A 17,078-nucleotide genomic window follows, 5' to 3' on the forward strand; every position below is an offset into this window, starting at 1 on the left:
TGACATACAATAGCAAAAGTTGATTTGAAAATGCCTTTTCAAATCAAAGTCCAAGAATAGGGAATTATTAGGCTGGGTGTGGTAGCATGCCTTTTATTCCAGCACTGGGGAGGCAGAGGCAAGAGGATATCTTTCAGTTCGAAGCCAGCCTGGTCTACATAGTGAGTTCCAAGCCAGGTGGGACTACAGGGAGACCCTGTCTCAAAAAAGACCAAAAAACAAAACAAAACAAAACAAAACAAAAACAAAAAAGAATGGGAAATTATTGCCTTGTAACTATCACAAAATATTGTGTGAATTCCTTTTTGTAGGCAAAACAATTTTTGATGAACCATTATAGAAGGATACTAACAACAAGTCAATTAGAAGGGAAAAGTTACAGAACAGTATGTATAATATAATATAATAAAATTATGTATGTTTAAATACAGATACATATAGAGAAATCTAGATGTATGGCCATAAAAAATTAGTAGTGTAGAGGACACGGTAAAAATGCTTATAGTGGGGTAGGCATGGTGGTGCACACCTTTAATCCCACCACTCAGGAGGCAGAGGCAGGCAAATCTCTGGTCTACACAGCAAGTTTCTGGCCAACCAGGGCAACACAGTGATAACCTGTCTCAAAAAGAAGAAAGTGTTTATAGTGCAGAACTAGGTGTGGTAGCACACACCAGTAATCTTGGCACTCAGAAGATTGAGGCAGAAGTAGCTCAACTTCTAGGTCAATCTGGTCTATATGTAAGATCCGTTCTCAAACAAACTTAACAGTGTAGGCTGCTTGCCTTGGTTTTGTTATTTGGTGTGAATGTGCTACTGGAGTTCAAACTTGCAGCTGCCCACATGCTAAGCAAATACTCTACCACTAATATAAACCCCAACCCCTGTATTCTTCTAAGTAGATTTGAGAACTAGAATTCAATTAAAAATAAACTATTTTGTCAGGAAACACGGCTCATACCTGTAATCCCAACACCAGGAAAACTGAGGGAAGAGGATTATGAGTTCCAAGACCAGACTAGGCTACAGAGCCAACCCTATATCCAAAATAAACCAAATAAAGACAGACAGAAAGAAAAAAGAAAAAGGAAAAAAAGAAAATTAAACAAAAAATTATTTTAGGTATACCACAGTAACAACAAACAAGGGCCAGAAGGATGGCTCAGGGGGTAAAAGCACTTGCCACATAAGCCTGATCCCTGGAACACATGGAAAAAGCCAGATGGTGGTGGTGCATTTATATCCTAGCATTCCTATAGCGAAATGTGAGGTGTGAGGCAGATTCCTGGGAGGATGGCCACCTAGCCTGGAGTAATGCCGAGCACAGCAACAGAACAAGAGACCCTTGCCTCAAAAACAAAGGAGAGAACTAACTGACTCCTGAAAAGTTGTCCTCTGACCTTCACCTATCACCACAGCATGCTAGTACAGTTCTTGGCCCCTCTCTCCCTCCCTCTCGCTGACTCCCTCTCAACATGCTTAATTTGTTTTTTAAAGACATGAACAAACAAGTTAAATGTGTTCATTTTGCCTGAGGCCAGGTTCTGACTATGAAAGGATAAGCATACCAAAATACTGGCTAGAATTTACAAAACTTCTACAGGCAATGGGGTGAACTATGACTTGTATATTCATGCTCCTGTGTGTACATGCATATGTCTGTGCACGTTGTCTATATATATGCATCTGCTTCTTAACTTTGTTCACTGAAAAAGCCAACAAGCAAAGATACTGCCATAAGCAATGCAAACACATCATACCTTCAATGCCATTCCATGCTAAAAGAAATAAGGGTTCCTTGGAGATGCTGGCTGATGCCAGGGCTGAGGAAGGGAGACAACAAGAGGAACTTGAGCATCATGGTTTAAAAAGTAAGGAAGTGCTCTGAAAAGTCTTGGGACATGCCACAGAACTCAGGCACCAGCTCAAGGGGTTCCCACTGCTGTTCCAAAGCAGGGACAACATGAGTAGAAATAGAGTTAAATAATTAAAGACCACTGAAAAACAAATTAGTCAATAGAGATAATAAATAGCTGAGAAGTACTTTTGCTCACAACAGAATGCAAAAAGTGGAGGATGGAGGGGTTGCCACATTAAGAATAGTACCATTTGCACTCAGGAGACAGAGGCAGGCAGATCTCTGTGAGTTCAAGGCCAGCCTGGTCTATGTAGTGAGTTCCAGGACAGCTGGGGCTACAGGGAGACCCTGTCTCAAAAGGAAAAAAAAAAAAAATTGCGTCCCCTAAGCTTTTATTGTATTTTTAAATTTGGATACCCAATTTGCGCATTCTTTTTTCTCCATTTAGAGATGTATTTGAGTTTATTCTATTAGACTGTCTCTGAATTCTGTTTTAACCATTTCCCATTGGTCTTGTGTGCTGTATTTTCATTTTTGTCATTTTCTAGATATTCTTGCATTTCTGTTTAGATTTACTCTTGTATCTTTGAGAAATTTTTATTAGGAATTTAGAAAGGGCTAAACTAGGCAACTGTTTTAAGCTATGATATTCTATTGAAAGCACAAAAGTTAAATGCATGGAGGTCAAAGAAAATGTGAGGGAGAGTTCAAATGAGTTCTTAGAACCAACAGCAAACTGCTTTTATGTATGGTCTTAGAGCCAGCTAAGCCTGGAAGAATCTGTTGAGTCAAATAAGTGAAGAGCTAGGGGACAAGTCGGGGAAAAAACTAAAAGGTGTGGCTGATGAGTCAGCACCAGGTATACAGGGGCAAGGTGTACAATCTGCCCATCTTCCCCTAAACTCTCACTGATTTCTTAGTGTCTAACCCCAGTGTATCCTCTTGAAGACCTATTATGTTGACTTATAAGACTGTAAGTTCCTCAAGGGCAGAGGCCGAGTCTATGGCAGTAACAGGTCTAGGTGTTTCCCTTACCTAACAGAACTATGGGTGATCATGGTGTATGAGGCCAGAGTTTCACAGACACTTGGGACCTAAGATTCCACTAAATGCATTTTAGAATTGCATAAAGCCTTTAGAAGGCATCTGTTGTCAACACAGATTAGTTGATATGAAAATGTGCTTCGGATGAATCACTGGTTTTAACTGTTTGCACAATGTGACTATAGTGTCATAATGTGTTAGTGCAATTTTTTCTCCAGTTTTCAAAAACTATTTTAAAAATTTATTATTTTAATTTTATGTGCATGTGTGTATTGCCTGCATGTAGGTAAGTACACCTGTGTCATGCAATGCCCTCAGAGGACAGAAGAGGCTGTCGGATCCCCTGGAACTGGAGTTACGGACAGCTGTTAGCTGCCATGTGGGTGCTGGGATTCGAACCCAGGTCTTCTGCAAGAACAGCCAATGTTCTTAACTGCTGAGCCACCTCTCCAGCCCCAAATTTAAAAAATTTTAATTACAGCCAGGCGTAGTGGCGCATGCCTTTAATCCCAGCACTCGGGAGGCAGAGGCAGGCAGATCTCTGTGAGTTCAAGGCCAGCCTGGTCTACATAGTGACTTCCAGGACAGCTGGGACTACAGGGAGACAGACCCTGTCTCAAAAAGACAAAAAAAAAAACCCAAAAATCAAACAAAAAAAAAAAGTCATTCTTTCCTCCTACCACATAGGTCTTTGGGATTGGATCAAGTCATCAAGTTTGGTGGCAAGCACATTTACCAGAGGTGTTATTTCACTAGCCTTTATTTGAATGTTTACATTTTATAAGGTGTATAAGTGTTTTGCCTGCATAAGTGTACCACATTCACCCAGTACCCACAAAGGAATCAGATGAAACTGGAGTTATGGATGATTGTGAGCCACCATATAAGTGCTGTGAACCAAACCCAGGTCCCCAAAAGCAGCAAGTGTTCTTAACCACTGAAGTATTTCTCCTGCCCCTATTTCAATCTTTTTTTGTTTTGTTTTGAGACAGGGTCTCACTGTGTAGTTCTACCCGACCTAGAGCTTGCTCTGTAGAACAGGCTGGCCTTGCCCAGTCCTATTTGAATTTTAAAACAGACGTATGTGTTATTTTAATAAAGAAACAGAGGTAACAGTCATGGTTGTGCACACCTTTACCCCAGCACTTGTGAGGCAGAGGCAGGTGGATCTCTGTGAGTTCAAGGCCAGCCCGGTCTACATACCAAGCTCCAGGCCAGCTGAGGCTACAGGGAGCCCCTGTCTCAAAAAGACCAAAAACTAAATAAATAATAATGATAAAATAAATAAAAAAATTAATAGAGTAAAATGATGCTGTAAATAGGTAAGGGTATCTGCCCGCCAAGCCTGACAACCTAAGTTCAATCCTTGGGACCCACATGGTAGAAGAAAACCAACTTCTACAAATTGTCCTCTAACTTCCACATGCACATGAACACACTAAATAAATAATATAAAAACAAAAGAAGAAAATAGTATGTCTTGTAAAAACAGTTCCTCAGAGCAAAAGCTGCACAACTGGCCCAGAGGCCCAAGCATATTGCAGAGGATCCCAGGTAGGGAGAGGCTAGAGGACAGACAGGTTTCTATAGTTCAGGACACTAGTCACTTATGTGTTCCCAGACTAGATACTTGTCCCTAGAACATATATTCCAGGTAGTACAAAGGACAATAATTTACCTTCACCTTCTATCCCATGCAAGAAAACAGTAAGCAAGTACCACTGCCCCAGGGTGACCTTGAGTCTGTGCTCATTGTATAAAAGTGGCAAATTCTGAAGTTCTCACCTAAGGTGATTGTATTCCGACATGAAGCCTTTAAGTAATTAAGATCAAATAAAGCTCTAAAGGTAGGGCCTTCATGTGATGGGACTGCTGATATTTAAGATGAAGGCCACACTCTTCCTGCAGACACAAGAGAAAAGGCCCTCACCAGAAACCAAATCTACAGAACTTGGATCTGGTATCTCCAGATCTGTTAACAGCTGAGGTTTAAGCCTCCAGCTTATGGCATTCTTTTCTGGCAGCTCAAGTAGACCCAAATTCATACTACAAGGTGGAAGGCAGGACCCAAAGAGGCGTGGCAAAGATCTACCACAAAACCCAAAAGGGCTTGGACCCAAACATGAGCTGGCTCCTTTCTAGCACATTCTTTTTGGTGTTCCTGATTTTGCAAATTTTTTTTCTTGTGGTGCTGCAGATTGATGAGCACAGGTGCACTGTCTACAGTGCTCACAGACTAGATGAGCACAGGTGTACCGCTTACCAACTGTAATTATCAATAAGTTATTAACTGTTCTAGATAATAAAGAGTTTTTGATTGGGGCAGCTTTCAAATCCCCTTCCAAAGCTTCACTTTATGAGCTGTAAATATTTTAAAACTCTCTCCGTATGTGCTGTATGTTGAACTGAGTGTGACCCTGCTTGGAAATAGGATCCTTGCAGGTTTAATTAGTTAAATTAAGATGAGGTCACAGCCCAGTCTGTAATCTCAACACTCGGAAGGCTAAGGCAGGTTTGTTGCTAATTTGATGCCAGCCTGGACTATATAGTGATTTCAAGTCCAGCCTGGGTTACAGAACAAGATTCGGACTCAAAAACACAAAAGATGAGGTCATAACAGGATAGGGTGGGCCCCTAGTGCAATGACCAGTCTCCTTATGAAAAGAGGGAAAATTGGATACAGATTAAGGAACAGCATGTCAAGAGAGCAGAGAGAGGAGTGGTGCAATCCAAGAAAAGCCAAGTATTATCAGCAGCCACTAGAAGTTAGCTAAGTCCAGAGAGAATGAACCAGGCCTGCGGATATCTTGGATCTTGGATTTGGGGCCTCCACACTGTGAGAAAATAAACTTTTTATAAGCCACCTCATCTTTAGTAAGGACTTTGTAACATTAGACACAGGAAACTAATAAAGTGTATGTGTGGCTCAACAGCTGTATGAGTCTTCATTCATTCAGTGTTCACATGGTTTTTTCTTCTTCTGTACCTGATACTTCTCCACTTCTTATAAAAACTCTGGTCATATTATTCCAAAACCCCCGCTAATCCTATATAGCCTCATCTTAACTAATCACATCTACAAAGACACAATTTTCCAGAAACAGTCACATTTATGAGGGTTAGGACTTCAACATATCTTATTGAGAAGACGTAACTCAACATACCAGCACCTAGGCCAAATCTAGGGTGAGGGCATCTGCTGTGTAGCTATTTCCTCCAGATTGACATATTCCTACCTGGAGGGAAGAGAGACTCATAAGACTCAAGAAGCTAACTAAGGGCTAGAGAGATGGCTCAGTGGTTAAGAGCACTGGCTGTTCTTGCAGAGGACCTGGGTTCTGTTCCTAGCATCCACATGACAGCTAAAACCATCCATAACTCCAGTTCCAGGGGAATCAGGCAACCTCTTCTGACCTCTGAGGGCACTGCAGGACATGGGTGCACCTACCTACATGCAAACAATAAACTCATACACATAAAAAAAATAATTAAAAAAAACTAACGGGGCTGGAGAGATGGCTCAGCAGTTAAGAACACTGGTTGTTCTTGCAGAAGACCTGGGTTTGAATCCCAACACCCACATGGCAGCTAACAACTGTCCATAACTCCTCTCCCAGGGGATCCAACAGCCTCTTCTGACCTCCAAGGGCACTACATGACACGGGTGCACTTACCTACATGCAGGCAATACATACACATAAAATAAAAATAATAAATTTTTTAAAAAAGAAGCTAACTAAATTTACCCAGCTCAGGAAGCTCAGATAGGTACAATATTCATAAAACTCCTCCTCAAGGTTATAACAGCAGTAAATTATAGCCAGGGGGATGGCTCAGTCATTAAAGCACCTGCCACAAACCATGAAGACCGGAGTTTGGATCCCCAGAGTAAGGGAGCAGAGACAGGTAGATTCCTGGAGCTCACTGGCTAGCCAGCCTAGCTGAATCAATGAGCTCCAGGTTCAGTGTGAGCTCGATAAAATAGTGATAAAGGAATACCCAACATGAATTCTTGATCTAATAAAATAGAGAATGATAAAGGACACACCCAACATGGATTTCTGGCCTCAAAATGCACTCACACATATACATACAAAGCACACACAATAAATATGAGTAAAAGCAAAATAAAATTGCGGGGGAGGAAACTGTCAGGTGGAGCTGCCTGCAAGTTGTGCAGGGCACTCCAGGGATTCAGCTTTCATGAGTCACTATGTGGATGCTGGGGCCAACCTTTTAATGATGTTGCTTCTTTGGAATCACCCATACTTCTGTAAAAATTTTACCCATGTCCCTGTAACTAATTCAACAGACTTACATTGACTGGTTTCTTTGGTTTGTCCATCACTGCCCAATCTAGGGAAATAGACATTTGCTCATTTCCCCAACAGCACCCCAGCTCTAAAAGGCAATTGAGTTCTTTTTTTTTTTTTTTTTTCAAATAAGACAGAGTTTCCCTGTAGCCCCAGCTTGCCCAGAACTATGTTGACCATGCTGACCTCGATCACACAGAGACCCACCTGCCTCTGCCTCTGCCTCCTGAGTGTTGGGATTAAAGGCATGCACCACCATGCCCAGTCCCAAAAGTTCATTGAATAGCTTGAAGTCTGCTGTCCAACCATAGGGATGGCTGACAATATACATGAAACAGTTCTGTCAAGTGACACAACACTAGCTATTAGGAGGAGGCAGAGTGACTGCTTAGACCCTGGAGCAACCATCATCCAGTAGTCCCCAACCTGAGAGTTCTGAGGAGCGTAAAGGTCTAACAAGCCATCAGTCTTTGTCAAAATTTAATAGCACGTAAAGCTAACCATCCAATAGGAAATAGGACATTTAAATGCAGCCCTGATCCTCCGTGGCATTACGGCATTAGGCTGGAGAAACAGAGGAGCCCTCATTACACAGACACTACAAAACCCACATGCTAATCTACAAAGTTGGCCATCCCTGCCAGCACCTCAAGAGGCTGCTACAGGATCCAAGGAGATTTCCATCCTCTAAACACATCTTGCACTTAGATTTATCTAAGCATGGATATACTGCTAGGAATCTTTTCAGGAGTTTATGATCAGAAGTGAAGGGTACAAATGCTCAAGGTCTTTTTCAAGTGAAAAGTGACAATAAGCAGTACTTTTTTTTAAACTTTAAAAACATTTTTATTATTTTTATTTTATGTGTATGCATGTATTGCCTGTGTGCAGGTAAATGCATCCGTGTTGTGCAATGCCCATGGAGGTCAGAAGAGGCTGTCCGATCTCCTGGGACTGGAGTTACAGACAGTTGTTAGCTGCCATGTGGGTGCAGGGATTCGAACCCAGATCTTTGGTAAGAACAACCAGTGTTCTTAACCACTGAGCCATCTCTCCAGCCCCAATAAGCAGTACTTTTTAAAAATACAGGCTATGGGGTACCCCACAACCCAGCCAGCCAGCATGAGCATGGGCCCAAAAAATAAATAAATAAATACATGCTATGGCCAGGTATGGTGGCACATGCCTTTAATCCCAGCACTTGGGAGCCAGAGGCAGGCAGATCTCTGTGAGTTCAAGGTCAACCTGGACTACATAATGAGTTCCAGGCCAGCTGGGGCTACAGGGAGACCCTGCCTCAAAAAGACAAAAAAAAAAAAAAAAAAAAAAAAAAATACAGGTTATGTTAGAAGATAGTAAGTGCTATGGGAAAAAAAAAAAAAGCTGGGTAAGGGAGCAGACATGGGAGAATGAGGTAGGGCAGATGTGTGGCTGGCTGAGGAATGACTAGAGTAGGTGTGTGGTTGGAGGACCCAGGATCCCTGGCCTGAAAAGGTGGGAGCACAAGCCAAGTGTCTACTGGGAAAGGGAAAGGTGGGACAGGCTCAGACCAGCAAAAGAATCTGGCTTTTATTCTGGAAGATGGCGCCATCTTGGGCTCTCAGGGGGAGGAGAGAAGCACCACTGTCTATGTCACTGGGTGAAGGCTCACACCTAAACTGTAGAATTGAAACAAAGACACATGGGTAGACTCTCAAAGTATCTGTGATGATTTTAACAGATGAGTCAGTTTTCATGCTCAATTAGTTGCTACTCAATGGGGAAGGCTATGAATAAAGCAAGAACAGAGGGGATCATGAGCAAATTAGTACTGAAATACTGACCAAGGACACACATCAGCCTCCCCCTTGCAGGTCTGCCACAGGAACTGCAAAGGGTCTGGGGGGAGGAGTCAAAACTCTGCGGGTACTGCACAACATGGGTATACATAACATATACAGGCAATGCACTCATAAACTTTAAAAAAAAAGATTTTTAAAACCCCACTGTATTGGGGAGACCCCTAGCACCACCTTCCCAAAGACAGGTTCTACAATCCCTCAGACACCAAGGTTTGGCCACTACAAAGAACCAACCTACATCTCATCCATTACAGAAAGAACTAATATGTATATAAACCTTGAAAATCCAAGAGATCAATCCGATCTATTGCAAACAATGACAGAATTCAGTAAGATGAGAACATACCAAGTTAAAATAAAAAAATAACTGCATGCTGGGCATGGTGGTGCAGGTCTAAAATTCTAGCACCCGGGAAGTGGAGACAGGAAGATCGGGAGTTCAAGTTTACCCTCAGCTACACTTCAAGTTCAAGGCTAGCCTAGACCACATAAGACACTGTCTCAAAAAATAAAAATAAGCAAACAAAAAAAGTCACTTTCTCATATACAAAACAGGTTAGACAGAGCCAGGCATGGTGGTACATGCCTTTAGTCCTGTCAATTGGGAGGCTAAGGGATGTGGATCTCACTCAGGTAGGTGGTGGATCTCTGTGAGTTTGAGGCTACCCTGGAGACCTGTCTCAAAAAAAAAAAAAATTACAAATGTAAAATTAATATTCTCTTTTATAACAAGAAAAATATTTAAGAATATATATAACACATGCACAGCACATCTAAGAAAAGAATTTTTAAGTACTTAAGAATATCACTAGAGGCCAAGAATACAGATGGGTGGTAGAGCACTTTACCATGAGGCCCTCGGTTTAATGGTCAGGACTAAAAATAAAACAGTAACAGCCGGGTATGGTGGTGCAGGCCTTTAATCCCAGCACTCAGGAGGCAGAGGCAGGTGGATCTCTGTGAGTTCAAGGCCAGCCTGGTCTACATAGTGAGTTCCAGGATAGCTGGGGCTACAGGGAGATCCTGTCTCAAAAAGGACCTCCCCCCAGCAAAAGGCTTAATATACTTTTAAAAGTCAAGTCTACCTAAGTTCACCTAGAAGTGAATTTAGGTTCAAAGCAGAGTCTATGGCCAAATACTTGTACAATAATAATTAGGATACTGGGCATGGTGCATATGCACTCAGGAGGCTACAGCGGGAGGATCCTGAGTCCAAGACCAACTTGGACTACATCCACAGTCTCAAACAAACAATAAAATTCTAAACAAGAATAGCAATGGCCAGTCATGATAGTATACACATTTGCAACTGGGAGGCTGAGGCAGGAGAATCAAGGAAATTGATGCCAATCTTGAGTCACACAGTGAGCCTTATCTTAAAAAAAAAAAAAAAAAAAAAAAAAAAAAAAAAAGTGGTGCATGCCTTTAATCCCAGCACTGGGGGGAGGCAGGCAGGTGGATCTCTGTGAGTTCAAGGCCAGCCTGTCTATGTAGTGAGTTCCAGGACAGCTGGGGCTATAGGGAGACTCTGTCTCAAAAAGACCAAAAAAAAAAAAAAAAAGAGCCAGACATGATGGTACATGTATATTCCTGTAATCCCAGCACCTGAGAAGTGGAGGGATCAGGAGTTCAAGGTCACTCTTGGACACACAGTTTAAGGCCACTGGAGCTATATGAGACCCTGTCTCATTGAGAAAGGAGGACGTAATTTCCCTAAAAATAATAAAAGATAATTTAGCAAGTAATTTACAGTGATGTAAGGCTGTAGTACCAATTCATAAATATACATGGAGGTTAATAATGGGAGAACCCAAAAGGAGGCCCAAATAGCATCAGAAATTTCATCTTTGATATAAAAAGCAGTATCCTGAATGAAGGTAAATGCCAACTACTCCTTTCACCAAAAATTAATGTCAACTAGATGTATGATTGAATTTTAAAACAAAACCCAAACTTGTACTTAAAGACTCTAGTTGGGTAATACAGTGAAGAGACAGCTTAGAGAATGGGAGAAAATCTTGGCTAGTCAGATTTGGCTAGTTGTACATCTGACAAAGGAGTAATGTCTAGAACATATGAAGAACTCAGAAACAATAAGCAGGAACTGGGAAGATGGGCTGAATCAGTAAAGTGCATGGCACAAGCAAAAGGACTTGAGTTCAGATACTCAGAGCCCATGTAAAAAGTCTGCGTGGTGAAGCATGCCTGAAACTCCAGCCTTGGGAGAAAGTGGGAGGCAGAGACAGGCAGATCCCAGAAGTTCATTGGACAGCCAGTCTGGCTGAATGGATAAGTTTCAGTTTCAGTGAGAGACCCTGTATCAAACAATAAAGTTGGAGAGCAACTAAAGTAAGACCCTCCAAGGCACAGACACATGCATACACCATACACCACACACATGCAACGCCTTCACACACAAAAAACAAACTAAATAGCAAGAAATAAAATTACCTAATTAAGGGGCTGGGGACATGGCTCAGTAGTTAAGAGCACTGATTGCTCTTGCAGAGGACTCGTGTTCAATTCCCAGCACCCACATGGCAGCTAACTACTGTGTGTAACTCCAGTTCCAGGGGATCCCTCTTCTGAACTCCGTGAACATTGCAGGACACAGGTGCACTCACATACATGCAGGCAATACACTCATACACATAAAAAAATAAAATAAATTACCAAATTAATAAATGGATTAATGAAATGAACAGTTCATAAAAACTCAAATACAGCCAATAAAAACATGAAAAAATGTTCAACCTTACTAGTCACCAGAGGGAAGGAGGGAAGGAAAAACGGTGGAAAGGAGGAAGAAACCAACCAACCTACCCAAAGAATGCACATCTTTTGCCTTGGCAAGCAAACTTAAACCAACTATAATAATACTGAATGAAATTTTGCATCAAGTTTTATCTTAAAGCTTTGCTAGGCTTCACTTTCCTTACCTGTGGGAAGGGAATAGTCATAGCACCTACTGCATATACTGGCTATGAAGACTAGCTAACAACGAAGCCAAAAGCATTCAGAACAAGGCCTGACAACACATTTGTTGGAAGTAGGCCAGACCTAAATTTAAAAGAGCACTCTCCAGACTGGAAAGTCCCTGACTCAGAGATTTTGGGTAAGAGGCCTTCCCCTCAGTTATTTCTAGGCACAGAGAGGTCAAAGGCAGAACTGTAATGACGAAGAATTGTCCTATAGAGCCAGAACACTCCATCCCTGGAGATCTCCAATTATACCCTATGGGCGGGAACCCCAAACTCATGGAAGCCATCGCAAAGCCAGTCATGTCCAGATACATAAGTTACAGTAGAGGCAGGCGGATCTCTGTGAGTTCAAAGTCAGCGTGGTCTACATAGCGAGTTCTAGGTCAGCTGAGGCTATAGGGAGACTGTCTTTAAAAAAGAAAAGAAAAAAGAAAACAACAAAAGTCACAGCAGCTCCTGTGCAACTGAAGGGTTCCTGTTTGATTTTTCCCAGAAGTAAGATAATCTTATTTTCTCCAAGTGTGGCATATGAGCCCCTCTGTTCCTCTCTTAACCCCCAAAGCATGGCCCACTCAGTCCAGACCAGGTTACACCGGGAAAGGCAAGTCCTTCCCTCCCCCAAAAGATGCTGGTGTTGAGAGGTATCCACCTAGACTGGTAGCACAAAGAATTAAAATAAAGTCCTTAAGTACTTTTAAATGTTCAGAAGATGTTAATGGGTCTGATCTTAGCTACCAAGATAGCTGCTCTGAGAATTCTAAGCACTGGTGATGTTCCTGTGAGAGCAAGAGTGGACATAAGGTCTCTAGTGGATTGTAAAGAGAAAATGAGTAAAATCACGGCCTGAGGAGATAGTAAGGGAAGAGAGAGGAGGGAAGAAGGCAGGAAAGGAGATAGAAAAGGAAAAGGGAGAAGAGAGGAGGAAGGAGGGAGGAATAAGGCAGAGAGAGGGGACTGGAGAGATGATGGCTCAGCAGTTAAGAGCATTCGCTCATCTTGCAGAGAACTCAAGTTCCATTCCCAGCACCCACATGGCAGCTTACAACTAACCGTCTTTAACTCCAGTTCCAAGGGATATGATGCCTTCTTCTGGTCTCCAGACACCAGGCACACATGCAATGCATATACATACATGCTGGTGAACACTCACTGTGCTGGATAGCTTTAGTGTCAACTTGACACACCTGGGTTGAAGGAGCCTCAACTTGGGAACTGCCTCTATTGAACTGGCCTGTGGCCATGTCTGTGGGGCATCTTCTTGATTGTTGGGTGATGTGGGAAGGCCCAGCCCACTGTGGGTGGTACCACCCCTGGGCAGGTGAGCCTGTGTTCCATAAGAAAGCAGGCTGAATGGGGCCAGGGGAGCAAGCCAGTAAGCAGTGTTCCTCCATGGCCTACAGCTCCTGCCTCCAGGTTCCTGCTGAGTTCCTACCTTGGGCTCACTGATGAACTGTTACTCAGAAGATGTAAGATAAATAAACCCTTTCCTCCCCAAGTTGATAGTGGTCAGACTATTTTGTCAAATGGAGAGACAAACTAGGACACTCATACATTAAAATAAAAATAAATGGGGTTTTTTTCTGTCTTTTTTTTTTTTTTTTTTTTTTTTTTTTTTGAGACAGGGTCTCCCTGTAGCCCCAGCTGTCCCGGAACTCACTATGTAGACCAGGCTGGGCTCGAACTCACAGAGATCTTTCTGCCTGCCTCTGCCTCCCAAGTGCTAGAATTAAAAGCGTGAGCCACCACGCCCTACAAAAATAAATCTTTGAAAAGAGAAAGAATGAAAGAAAGAAAAAAGAAAGAAGGCAGAGAGAATAAACTGAAAAGGAAAGGAAGAAATGACGAGGGATGAGAGAGGAAGCTCCAAAATGAGTTTCCTTCCTCCTCAGGCACCAGCTTTGGGTCCACCATCGGCCTTATGTTTGTATTCCCTGCTGGCTTGCCTTACCTAAGCGGTCACACCCTTGCCTTCACCCAGGTCCCTCTCCTCTCCCCTACTCAAGAGCCAGGCTCAGTCTCCTGCCTAACATTTGACTTGACATTCTACTACATCCTTTCCTTCTTTGATGTTCTGGATGAGTCCTGCCCTCAATGACCATGCTTTCTGAAACTAAAAGCTTACATTCATGCAGCTCAAATGCTATTTGTGAAATGTGGGTGGTTAGAATTTGGTCCTAACAATCAGATCGAATAAATTGGAACTTAATATTTCTGAGGAAACATAAGGGGCCAGGGATGAAGCTTCCCTCCTCTTGGGGCTGATGTCACGTGTGGGGAGATATAGAGAACACTTAAAGTTTAGTGGTAGAGGGGAAGGTGGTGTCACTTTTAGGAAAATTTGGTAGTATCACTTTTAAAATGGGCAGCTAGGAGCAGTGGTGCATACCTTTAGTCCCCGCACTCCAGAAGCAGAGGCACGTGCATATCTGTGAGTTCAAGGTCAGTCTGGTCTACAGAGAAAGTTCCAGGCCAGCCAGGGCTACATAGTAAGACTTTGTCACAAAAAAAGGGGGCAGGTGCTGGAGAGGTGGTTCAGCAGTTAAGAGCACTGGCTGCTCTTGCAAAGGATGTAGGTTTGGTTCTCAGCACACACGATGGCTAACAACCATCTTTAACTCTAATTCCAGGGGATCTGATGCCCTCTTCTGACCTCCACGGGCACTGCATGTATAGGAAGGTATACTTATGCATATATAGACAAAATACTTACATAAAATAAAAATAAATAGGGTGGGGCATGGTGGCACAAACCTTTAATCCCAGCACTCAGGAGGCAGAGGCAAACAGATCTCTTTGAGCTGGAAGCCACCTCAAAAAGACAAATAAATAATAAATAAATAAATAAATAAATGGGCAAGATCTCTAACCAAAGGCCAGTTCTTTGTATCTACTCTTGAGCTGTCTAGGGGGATATAAAGATGGGCAGCATTACCTCAGACAAAATTAAACATTCTTTTTGTTTTTTGGGGTTTTTGGGTTTTTTGGGTTTTTTTTTTTTGTTTTGTTTTTTTTTTTTGATATACTATGTAGTTTGGATGACCTGGAACTTGCTATGTGTATCATCCTGGTCCCAAACTCACAGAGAGCCACCTGCCTCTTCCTCCTGAGTGCTGGGATTACAAGCGTGCACTACTGTGCCTGGCTAAAATTAAACATTGTTTATTGAATGTAACTATGCCACAGAACAGTATATAACTGTCATTTTTTAGGTAGCTCTGTTTCTTCTGACATGGAAAGAATTTCAAGACATATTGTTGGCTGAATAAAATGAGTCACATAGGCTGGACAGATGGCTCAGCAGTTAAGAACACTGGCTGTTCTTGCAGAAGACCTGGGTTCGAATCCCAGCACCCACATGGCAACTAACAACTGTCTGTAACTTCAATTCCAGGGGATCCGATAGCCTCTTCTGTCCTCCGTGGGCAATGCACGACACGGGTGCACTTACCTACATGCAGGCAATACACGCATACACATAAAATTAATAAAGTATGTTTAAAAATGAGCCACAGAACAGGATGACAGCTCTTATGTACAAACAGATCAATCCCAGATACCTAGAAAGCTAAAGCAGAAGAATTACAAGTTCAAGACCTGCATGGGCTACAGAATGAGTTCAAGACAAACCTGAACAACTTAGAGAGATCCTGTCTCAAAATAAAAAAGTAGAAAGAGGCCTATGTAAGGTGTAGTTCAAAGACAAGAGGTTTTGCCTAGTATGCATGTGTTCAATTTCCAGACTGCCCAAACAAACCAGAGGAATGAACACAAAGGAAGTGTTTATAAGGTACTACCCACTCAGGTGAGGAACATGGAGGGACTCTAATTTTATCTGTAAGGCTGTCTAAAGTTAACAGACTAGGTGGACACAGACACACAGACAGACATACAGACACACACACACACACACACACACACATACACACACACACACACACAGAGACACCTGCAGTTTCACTTCCCAGAGTTTCAGTTATTCATGGCCAATGACAGGCTAGAAACAGTAAATAGAAAATTAAAGAAATCAATAATTCCTGTTTTTTAAAAAATATTTTTATTTTATTATTTTCATTTTATGTGTGTATTGCCTGCATGTAGGTAAGTGCACCCATGTCGTGCAATGCCCACAGAGGACAGAAGAGGCTGTCGGATTCCCTGGAACTGGAGTTATGGACAGTTAGCTGCCATGTGGGTGCTAGGATTTGAACCCGGATCTTCTGCAAGAACAGCCAGTGTTCTTAACCACTGAGCCATCTCTCCAGCTCCAGAAATCAATAATTCCTAAGTTTTAAAGTTCATGCTGTTCTGAATAGCATGAAGATCTCCTGCCATCCAGTCCCGCCACACCCTGGACATGAATCACCCCTTTTTCTAACATATCTGTGACGTATGTATCACCACCCTGTTAGTCACTCAGAAGTCTTCTTGATTACCAGGTCAACTGTCTCAGTATCACAGCTTGTTAGAGTAACCCTTATCTTACTAATGGCCCCAAATCACAAACTGTTATTACAACATATTGTAATGTTCTATTTTATTATTAGTTGCTGTTAGTCTCTTATTGTGCCTAATTTACAAATTAAACTTGATCAGAGGTATGTGTGTGTAAGAAAAACTGCATACAAAAGGTTTGATAGTACCTTGTGGTAGTGTAGGCCCATAACTCCAGCACTTGGGAGGTGGAGGCAGGAGGATCAGGAATTCAAAGTCATCCTCTGCTACCCATTGAGTTTGAGGCCAGCCTGAGCTACATGAGACCCTGTCTGAAAGAAAAAGAAAGGGAGGGAGGGAAGGAGAAGAGAAAGCTTGATGTTGACCATAGTTTCAGGCATTTAATGGGGGGGGGGTCAAAAGATAATGGGAAAACTACTCACACAAGTAGTTTAAGAGAGTTTGTAGCAACTTAGATCATTATTTTCTGTTTCGTGTTTTTCTGTTATTCAAATTATCTACTGACATAATCTGAAATATGTGTATATGTCACAAAATCCAGGTTTATTTAAAAAAAACTTGGAGAGCTATATCTAGTGTATTAGAAATT

General features: G+C 42.2%; 1 protein-coding gene across 5 annotated transcripts in view; it reads right to left on the minus strand.

Annotated features, from left to right (window-relative positions):
• The window catches only part of LOC103734973 (up-regulator of cell proliferation), a 58,166-nt gene that overhangs the window by 12,142 nt on the left and 28,946 nt on the right, over positions 1 to 17,078 (minus strand). The window contains exon 1 of one of the 5 annotated variants that reach the window (XM_017798428.2): positions 1,761 to 1,801. The exons of the other annotated variants lie outside the window; for them this stretch is intronic. The gene's annotated coding sequence lies outside the window, so the exon portion shown is untranslated. Of the gene's footprint in view, positions 1 to 1,760; positions 1,802 to 17,078 lie in introns of those variants that run through there. 5 annotated transcript variants of the gene reach the window in all.

This window comes from Nannospalax galili, unplaced genomic scaffold (genome assembly GCF_000622305.1).
Source record: "Nannospalax galili isolate Female #2095 unplaced genomic scaffold, S.galili_v1.0 scaffold996, whole genome shotgun sequence".
Taxonomy (NCBI): Eukaryota; Metazoa; Chordata; class Mammalia; order Rodentia; family Spalacidae; genus Nannospalax; species Nannospalax galili.